The sequence below is a fragment of the Tachypleus tridentatus genome, chromosome 10 (genome assembly GCF_004210375.1).
Source record: "Tachypleus tridentatus isolate NWPU-2018 chromosome 10, ASM421037v1, whole genome shotgun sequence".
In the NCBI taxonomy this organism is placed as follows: domain Eukaryota; kingdom Metazoa; phylum Arthropoda; class Merostomata; order Xiphosura; family Limulidae; genus Tachypleus; species Tachypleus tridentatus.
In genome coordinates, this window is record NC_134834.1 from 169,264,766 (window position 1) to 169,273,907 (window position 9,142).

Sequence of the window (9,142 nt, forward strand, 5' to 3'; positions counted from 1 at the left end):
GTTGGATTTACAAGGTAAAGTTCAGGTGGAAGTACTTTATATATTACAAAAGAGGAAAGAAGTTAATTATTTCAGGCAAAATTATCACAAGTCTATGGGACTGTTGATATAAAACATTTTAATATGCCAAATGAAATTTGTTCCACAGCTATATCTATTCATCCTCCAATTTGTTAAGGAAAGGTGGGAACTTGCTTTTAGAGATAAAGAAAAAAAGAGGGTTTTTAGTATCACACTGGCAGATATAAAATTCCTGAAAAGGGGAAGTTGAGAGTTCCCTTATTATAGAAAACTTCTCTGTGAATTATATAAGGGTAACTGACATCAAGAAAGAGTGCACTTTACGAATTAACTCATTTGAGGATATTGTATGGCTACCCATTCCTTGCCACAAGAAAGAATGAAATATGAAGTTAAGCACGTGCTGAGATTAGCCTTATGTTGTACTTAAAAGAATCAGTGATGTGGATTACAGAAGCTAAAAGTGTATGTGATCTAAACCAAAGGTTAATCACTGTGAATCTCTTTGGAAGCACATCGGTGAGAGATGTATCGTATTTACTGTTACACATTTATTTTAACATCTACGTATGTTTTAGTCTGATGCATGTTATATTGTTGTACTGTGCATGTCCCGCCTGTCCTTTAAATTTGTACAAGATTCTTGAGAGCCAGAATAAACAAAATATGGTTTATGTCTTCGAACATTGTTGAACATTCGAGAATCTCGCCTTAAAGTATGTAAACCGACACGCCGAGAGACAGAACAGAATATTTTTTGGTCGCTAGAGTCAGAAAACTATAAACCTGAGATTAAAATATCCGTTTATTTGAAATCTTAATACACAGTGCACGTAACAACATAAATTGGAGATTAATTCGAGATTAATTACAATAAGCAACAGAGAACAGTCAACCGGATGACTTTAGAAAATTTAATTACCAATAAAACCTCAACCGTATAAGAACCCAGAGATCCTATCGAAACTATTTTTGGATGATCATCAAGGTCGAAGCCGCCAGATGATTCACTTTACCACCTACCCAAGAAGAAATCCCCAGTGCAGTAACAGGATAACCACAGACAGACAACAAAAGATAAGATGTCACCCCATTCAAATACCATGAGCCTCAGAAGATAAAACCACCACCTGAAAAAAAGAGAGAAAGACTTATTGAATGAACAATTTAATGTAGTGTTTTACTGTCTTATTTGCACCAGTACTTTTAACGGAACATCACAATCCAGGAAGAGGGACAGTGTTTTACCCTATATTAATATTGTTTTACTTAGGTGTTAGGTAGAGGGTGCATGACGGTAAAACCGAGCAAATCTGAAAATATTTTATGAATTAGTCAGTGTGTTAACTATAACAGTAATGTAAAAACGTTATCAAACGTCATTTGTCGTAGAACTACGGCCTGGCATGGCCAAGCGTGTTAAGGCGTGCGATTCGTAATCTGAGGGTCGCGGGTTCGCATCCCCGTCGCGCCAAACATGCTCGTCCTTTCAGCCGTGTGGGCGTTATAATGTGACGGTCAATCCCACTATTCGTTGGTAAAAGAGTAGCCCAAGAGTTGGCGGTGGGTGATGACGACTAGCTGCCTTCCCTCTAGTCTTACACTACTAAATTAGGGACAGATAGCACTCGAGTATCTTTGTGCGAAATTCAAAAACAAACAAATCGTAGAACTACAAGTTACAACAGTGCACAACAAGCTTTTCGAAACGTTAAAAAAGGAAATAAAATGTTTTTATCCTATCACGTAGACTGAACGTTATATTATTTTCATCAAACAGATAATTTAAAAAAACCCGCCAACAAAAAATCACAATGCGACAACAACTTTATGAGCAACGTATATATTCAAACTTTAATAAGCCTGACTGTTGTTTTATGTTTTTTTAACTTAATGCAATTGCTTATCGACATTTTACAGCTATCTATTTCATAATTTATGCTCGATCCTTCCACATCTGAAATACAAAATCTGATCTGGACTTAGTTTTTTTCTTTTATTTACTTTTTACTTTAATTTAAAGGGACTGAACATCGCGCAATGATATCTGACTACATTTGTTCACTCAAGTCCTATTTTAACAAGTTTTTTTTCGAATTTCGCTCAAAGCTACGAGGGCTATCTGCGTTAGCCGTCCCTAATTTAGCAGTGTAAGACTAGAGGGAAGGCAACTAGTAATCTTCACCCACCGCCAACATTTGGGCTACTCTTTTACCAACGAATAGTGGGATTGACCGTAACATTATAACGCCCCAACGGCTGAAAGGGCGAGTATGTTTGGTGTGACGGGGAATTTTAAAAATTAGGATACGTTTAAATTATCTTTCAAAAAGTTTCCCACCCATCAACAAGGATCCGGTGTCTTCTCCCCTTTTTCTAACCTGAAAAATTAACGAGTCTAATACTTTTAACAAGCTGGAGTATTGTGCTGCTCTCTATTGTGAAATTTAAGTTTCTCTGCTGTGATCCTACATATCCAAAAACAAGTTTATTTCTTCTTCTTATGGGGTTACTAGGTTAATATTGATATCCAAATCATGAAAAATTGACACAACAAACATTGATACAATGCTTAAAATATCTGGTGTAGATAAAATAGGTTATAAAAACCTATAGATGCCCATCTTTTGTAAAAAACTATTGTACTTCTATTATAGCTTAACCTCCACGCGACCCGGCATGGCCAGGCGGTTAAGGCGCTAGACTCGTAATCTGAGGATCGCAGGTTAGGATCCCCCTCGCATAAAAAAATGCTTGCCCTCTCAGCCGTGGAGGCGTTATAGTGTTATGATCAATCCCACTATTCTTTGCTAAAAGAGTACCCCAAGAATTTGTGGTGATGACTAGTTGCCTTTCTTCTAGTCTTACACTGCTAAATTAGGGACGGCTGCCATAGATAGCCGTCGTGTAGCTTTGCGTAAAATTCAAAAACAAACAACCCTTCAAACCTAATATAATATTTTTCACAACAATACTTATACCTCACAAAAACCTTTGAACTATATTCAAAAAAGCATTGAGTATAATTCAAAGTTAGTTTACAGTAAAAACACTTTTACGAAACAAAGAAATACACAGAAAATTTAGTTTTTAAACCCACATAAAACTCAATTACCAAGGTACAAAACAGCACAAAATTAGGACAATATAACATAATTATAACTGTTAGTAAAATTGGGACAATATAACATAATTATAACTGTTAATAAAATTAGAACAATATAACATAATTATAATTTTAATAAAATTGGGACAATATATCATAATTATAATTGTTAATAAAATTAGAACAATATAATTTATAATTGTTAATAACTGAAGTCCATTTAATTAACTGGACATTCCAAAATAACAAAACCTGGTTTTTACACATGAAAATATACAGTGCTGCACAAGATGTAATCCCTGATACAATAATATGGCTATAATTATTTGATTATTGTTATCAACTTGGTCCTCAAAAATAAAAAAAATATTTTGGAACACATATTTTCACGACACAAAACAGCAAAACTATCACAATATATCCTAAGTTGTTGAAAATGCTAAAGTTGTAAATTTAATTTATTAATTACATTAGGCCTTAAAATTTATATCGTCATAATTTGATCTTTTTTGCATCATGAAATAAAACATCATTACAAAACGAGCCTGTCTAACATCATTTACTTGTTTTGTTTACTACACTTTTATTTGAGGAAGGCAAACGTTAAATAAACTCTCCAAGGATGTCATGAGAATATTTATAAAATGATAGATGTTTTTTTTATCTGTGTCACAAACCAGCGTCATTTAGAAAATATTCGATTTGCGTGTGCTTGGGAGTGGGGGGGGGGAAACTTTAATACACTTGTTAGTAGAAAAATATTGTTAAAACGCGCATGGGCGATTGAAATAACAACAATGAATAATAATAGGTTGAACAATCGCCAAGTGGCGATTATTTAATTTGATTACGAGAACGTTTGACAAGTTTGAAGTAGAAAAAAAAAAAAAGACGTACGGGACGGTAACGGCCTCAAACATAACTAGCCTAAGCAATTGCTCAAGGGGTTCTCTGTTCACGATGGTTCTTTTTCATAGATTGTTTTTTCTATTTCAGTATTACATTCATTTGTAAAAAACAAAGTGTTTTAATGAAAGCGATCAAAAACATCACTGAATAGCGAATGGACATTTTTCAGTTAGGTGTTGATTGGTTGCTAAGGTTAATAAACAGTATGCATGGTATAAGAAAGATAAGACAAAACTGTAGCGCTGTTGTATTCGTAGAAATAGTTTTTTTAACAGTTGTATTAGAAAGTTGATATATTTTTTCACTTTGTGAAAATGTTCATTTTGTAATTTTAATTTGGGATGAGAAGCCATAATATAAAAATATACTAATTAATTTTCCAGAAAGAGGCCTACGGCCGCCTGGAAAGGTCATGTACTTTAACCACTTGCACCAGTTGTGTTGTCTATCAGTCAGTCAGTCAGTAGACATTAAAATGACGTCACATAAGGGGCGCTTAACATTGCAATATGTACTGTCGTGACGTTACTAAAACGTGCGCATGTCATGAATCACGAGATGAATTATGCACTCTAGGCTACAACACAGCATAACATACGAACTTCAAAAACAAGGGAGCCCAGCATGGCCAAGTGGTTAAAGCAGTCGACTCGTTATTTAAGGGTCACGGGTTCGAATCCCCGTCATACCAAACATGCTCGCCCTTTCAGCTGTGGGCGCGATATAACGTGACAGTAAATCCTACTATTCGTTGCAAAAAAAAAAAATAGCCCAACAGTTGGCGGTGGGTGGTGATGACTAGCTGCTTTCTCTTTAATCTTACACTTCTAAATTAGGGACGCCTAGCGCAAATAACCTTCGAGTAGCTTTGCGCGAAATTCAAAACAAACAAACAATCAAAAACAAGAAATTAAAATACTTCTTTTTAACTTTGGTTTTATTTACTCCTGAAACAGAACACTTCTGAGGATCTTGCGGGAGTACATCTAGCATATTTTATATATATACACATAAATATTGGATTATGAAAGGTTGCTGTATAAATTTTACAGTATAAAGTTACCACAACAATCAATATGTAAGATGAGACTTGTTAAAATACTGTGTGGAGTTTATGCGAAAACAAAACGGTGGAATAGAAGACAAATATTTGAGTGTGATAAACAAGTATTTTTTTGTACAAAATTAAGATCTGGGTCTGTTTTGTTCATCTTTATTGTATGTATTTAACTACCATTGTTTTTGGAAAGAATATATATGTTCTTGGAAAAGGGCTGTCTGTTCCAGCTGACTGAACATGTTACTTGTGCGCAAGGAAATTTTCATGAGAGTTTATGAAGTCAAATGTGTCCGAGGTCGAAAATATCCTTGCTTTTCTTTAGCCTAAGGGGGTAATGCATCGTTAACTGCCTAACCCAACCGTTAAATCTGTTTAGAACTGCTGACGCAAAAGCGTATATTACTTAATTTTACGTTTAAAAAAAAAAAAAAATCGAAACATTTAATATTATGTACTACTAAATGTAGTTAAAACATTAACGAAAAATAGAAAACTGAAATTGCGCCATAAACCTTATACTTGCATAAAAATCAGGCTTGTACATAGAATGTTTAAAAATAAAAGTTACATTTGGTGATATTAAAAGACAACAAGTAGCGTAGGCATGCAGAGGATGCTAACATTACCGGGGTTTGGAAGAAATGCCCTCCTGGAAAATTTGTAAAAAAATAAGTGCTATGAGATTAATTGTAGAAGCAGTTTTGCATGATATATAGCTTAAACAATTACATGGCTGTTCACATGGAATCAACAAACATCAAATGGAAAGTCAACCAATCATCATTCTGTTGTGACATTGCATGGGAAGTTGGAGATAAATTAGCACAAATAGGTAAATTTTATTATAGTAAAGTACTTTATGATCTACATACAAAGTAGTTATTAACTGTTAGACTATATTAATAATATAAATAACTGTACAACAATGGTGCTTTCTTTTATTTTAATTTCGCGCAAAGTTAGCCGTCCCTAATTTAGTAGTGTAAAACTAGAGGGAAAGCAGCTAGTCACCATCACCTACCGCCAAATCTTGGGCTACTCTTTTACCAACGAATAGTAGGATTGACCGTCACATTATAACGCCTCAACGGCTGAAAGGACGAGCATGTTTGGTGTGACAGGGATTCGAGCCTGCGACCCTCAAATTACGAGTCGAGTGCCTTAACCACCTAGCCATGCCGGGTCCGACAATAGTGTATAAGCCATTTCAATCATTGGTTATCATACTAAAATAACATGTTAACATGCTACACTTTTCTGGGGTGCTTCTCCATAAATAACCTACATACAGTTTCAACGTTGATATCAGTGTTGTAATGATTGCATATTGATGTTAGCAGACTCAATCTAGCTTTGGCTTGTTTATACTTCAGGTAATTAATTATTCAACCGGCGGGTAGCAGATGCGGAACGTTCACATGAACATGAACTCAGTGTCATGTGACAAAGAGTTTCAATAACATAAAGATATTTGGTACAATGAAGCATGCTTTTAAGTAGTCAATATTTAAGGACTGTTCTGGAGAGGTGTACAAAGCCAGATTTTCTTCCATCGATGAAATTCTTCATCAAATATATCAGCATTTGGAAAATCTACAGTCTGTCTGATGTCATAGATAGAAAACTCTTATGTGAGTTTTGATGGCACAAATTTCTAAACTGATGCTGTTTGTTGTTTGCTTTTTATGTGCATCACATCGGAAGAAAAAATGACAAATAATGTGCTCAATAAAAGGAATAGTTACTGTTTTCTTGAAGTAGTTCTCCACGGAATTATATTCTGTATTCACACGTTGGATTTGTCGTTGATTAACTCGTGGTCTGTTAATATTAAATTTGTTGCAAATTGCTGCCGTCCTTTAAGATACGATGTGAATAACAATGTAAGATCACTCTTATATTCTTATAAATGTTGTTTACAACATTGTTCTATTAAGCAACTCCAGAAACAAAAATAAGCTGTTTGGCCGAACCCATCACCACAAGTAACGCTTCTCGTCTGCCGTTTTAAAATATAGAAACGTTTTACAACTCTAGGTTTATATTTTATAGATAAATACTTACCCAAGTTTATTAAACTTATTATAATAGTAAGAAACGTTCCGTTCCCTATATCAACACGTAAAAGTGAAGAACTAAAGGGACCATAACACAAACATTTAAAACACTATAATTATAGGGATTTCGACAAGTGGACTTTTCTTCGTCAAAGGCAAAGTGGGAATAACCAAGAAAATTACTTCCAACCTTGATGAAAAAAGACACTTTTCGAAAGCATTAACTAGGGTTACATGTATTTTTGTGTTAAACAGATTTTTTTAACCTACATGTTTTCCTAACTTAATGATTACAACTCATAGATAACTTACATAAAACTAGATGACTTTGTTAAGGCAAAAAACATTGTCACTGATCTAAAATCAAATTCAAATTTATACAAGTGGGTCAGTTTTGAGTACACTTATCATGTACTATATACATCAGTTGTCGTGTTATCACTTTGAATGACAAGAAAATAAATTGAAACCTAATAATAAACGTTGTGTATTATCCAGACGGCTGGTATGAGTATTAGCACTTTAACTAAAATAAATTACAGAACAACGTTTCGACCTTCTTAGGTCATCTTCAGGTTAACAAAAAAAACCAAAAAAACTGTTAACCTGAAGATGATCGAAGAAAGTTGAAACTTTGTTCTGTACTTTATCTTAATTAATACCAGCCGTCTTGAGAGTTGCCTTACGTATAGCAGGAAATCTATAGCTTTCATTTAGAGCAGTTAAAGCATCCTTTTTTCTTAGAATTATTATATCTTCAGTTTTGCATTAAAAATTTTGAAACAGAATGGTTTAAAATATCATCATACAGATTTACTGAAGCAAGTCTTAGTTAAGACTGTAAGGCTGTGGTCAGATAAAATAGAACTGGACCATATGAAGCTCTCGTAGTACGTATTATATCAAAAACTGGGGGCTAAACGTTGCCAAATGTTAGCATGCACAAACTGTGGATCCGAGGTTTAACTTGTCTCGCTGTTCCAAAACCGCTCTTTGCTCTGTGAGACGGTCAAATACACTATTCGATTAGAATGGCTCAAAAGTTTAAACGCATACTGTTAGCCATCTGTCCTTTGTCTCTGGTCTGTCAGTTTAAAATTGTTGACAACTAGCCCAGATAGCCCTTACGTGCGAATATTCTAAACAAACAGTTACTATGCAATGTGTCATTTAAATATTATTTGTATGTACGACCAACAAAGGAAAGCAAAAATACTTTGTTTTGTTTTTTTACCTCACTGTGGAGTCCTAAGTAAAACCGTATCCTTCTTCTTAGACAAAAACTACACACAGTAGCAATGGGTGGAATTTCATGCTGTAAGTAGTGATCGCATGTGATTGTTTAACGAGTTGCTAAGTTTAAAGTATTAGCCTTTGTAATCACTGTACCGACATCCACGAGCTCAGGAGCTGTCAAAGTAACATCCTTCTTTCTGATTGGTTCAACTGCAACAAAACACGATTAACTCCAGCTATAACGGAAAGATAAATGGCCACCTATAAACATTTTTTTTTCGTGTTTTTCTTCAGTAGTTGATAAATCAATCAGTCTGAAGTGTCGGATCCCCAATATTCATTGTGTTTAACTTGTTACTGGTATAAACGGATGAATTGCATTAGTTTGACAAGGTGTGCAATTATATTTATAGCTATTTATATATATTTGCTGTTAAAGATACAATTAGGCGGCGCTAGCAAAAACCTAAAATATGTACAGTAACGGCTGTTTTATGTATAAAATAGTTTCATTTATCTCGGTTTTAAATAACTAAACACCAGTAACAGCGCAAACATTTTTTTTTTTTTCATAAATACTAGACAATTCTGTTTTAAAACTATAAATGTTTCGGAAAAGAAAAAAATTTAAAACATTGCCTGAATTAAGTATGTTGATGTTTTGAATTAAGCACAAAGCTACACAATGGGCTATCTGTGCTCTGCCCACCACGGGTATCGAAACCCGGTTTTTAGTGTTGTATGTTCGCAGAC

The 9,142-nt window shown here is 34.4% G+C and overlaps 1 long non-coding RNA gene across 1 annotated transcript in view; it reads right to left on the reverse strand.

Moving 5' to 3' along the window:
- The window catches only part of LOC143230886 (uncharacterized), an 82,811-nt gene extending 74,200 nt beyond the window's left edge, over nt 1-8,611 (reverse strand). Inside the window, exon 1 of the long non-coding RNA XR_013016660.1 lies at nt 8,388-8,611. This is a non-coding gene — a long non-coding RNA (uncharacterized LOC143230886). The remainder of the gene's footprint in view (nt 1-8,387) is intronic.
- Between the last annotated feature and the right edge of the window lie 531 nt (nt 8,612-9,142).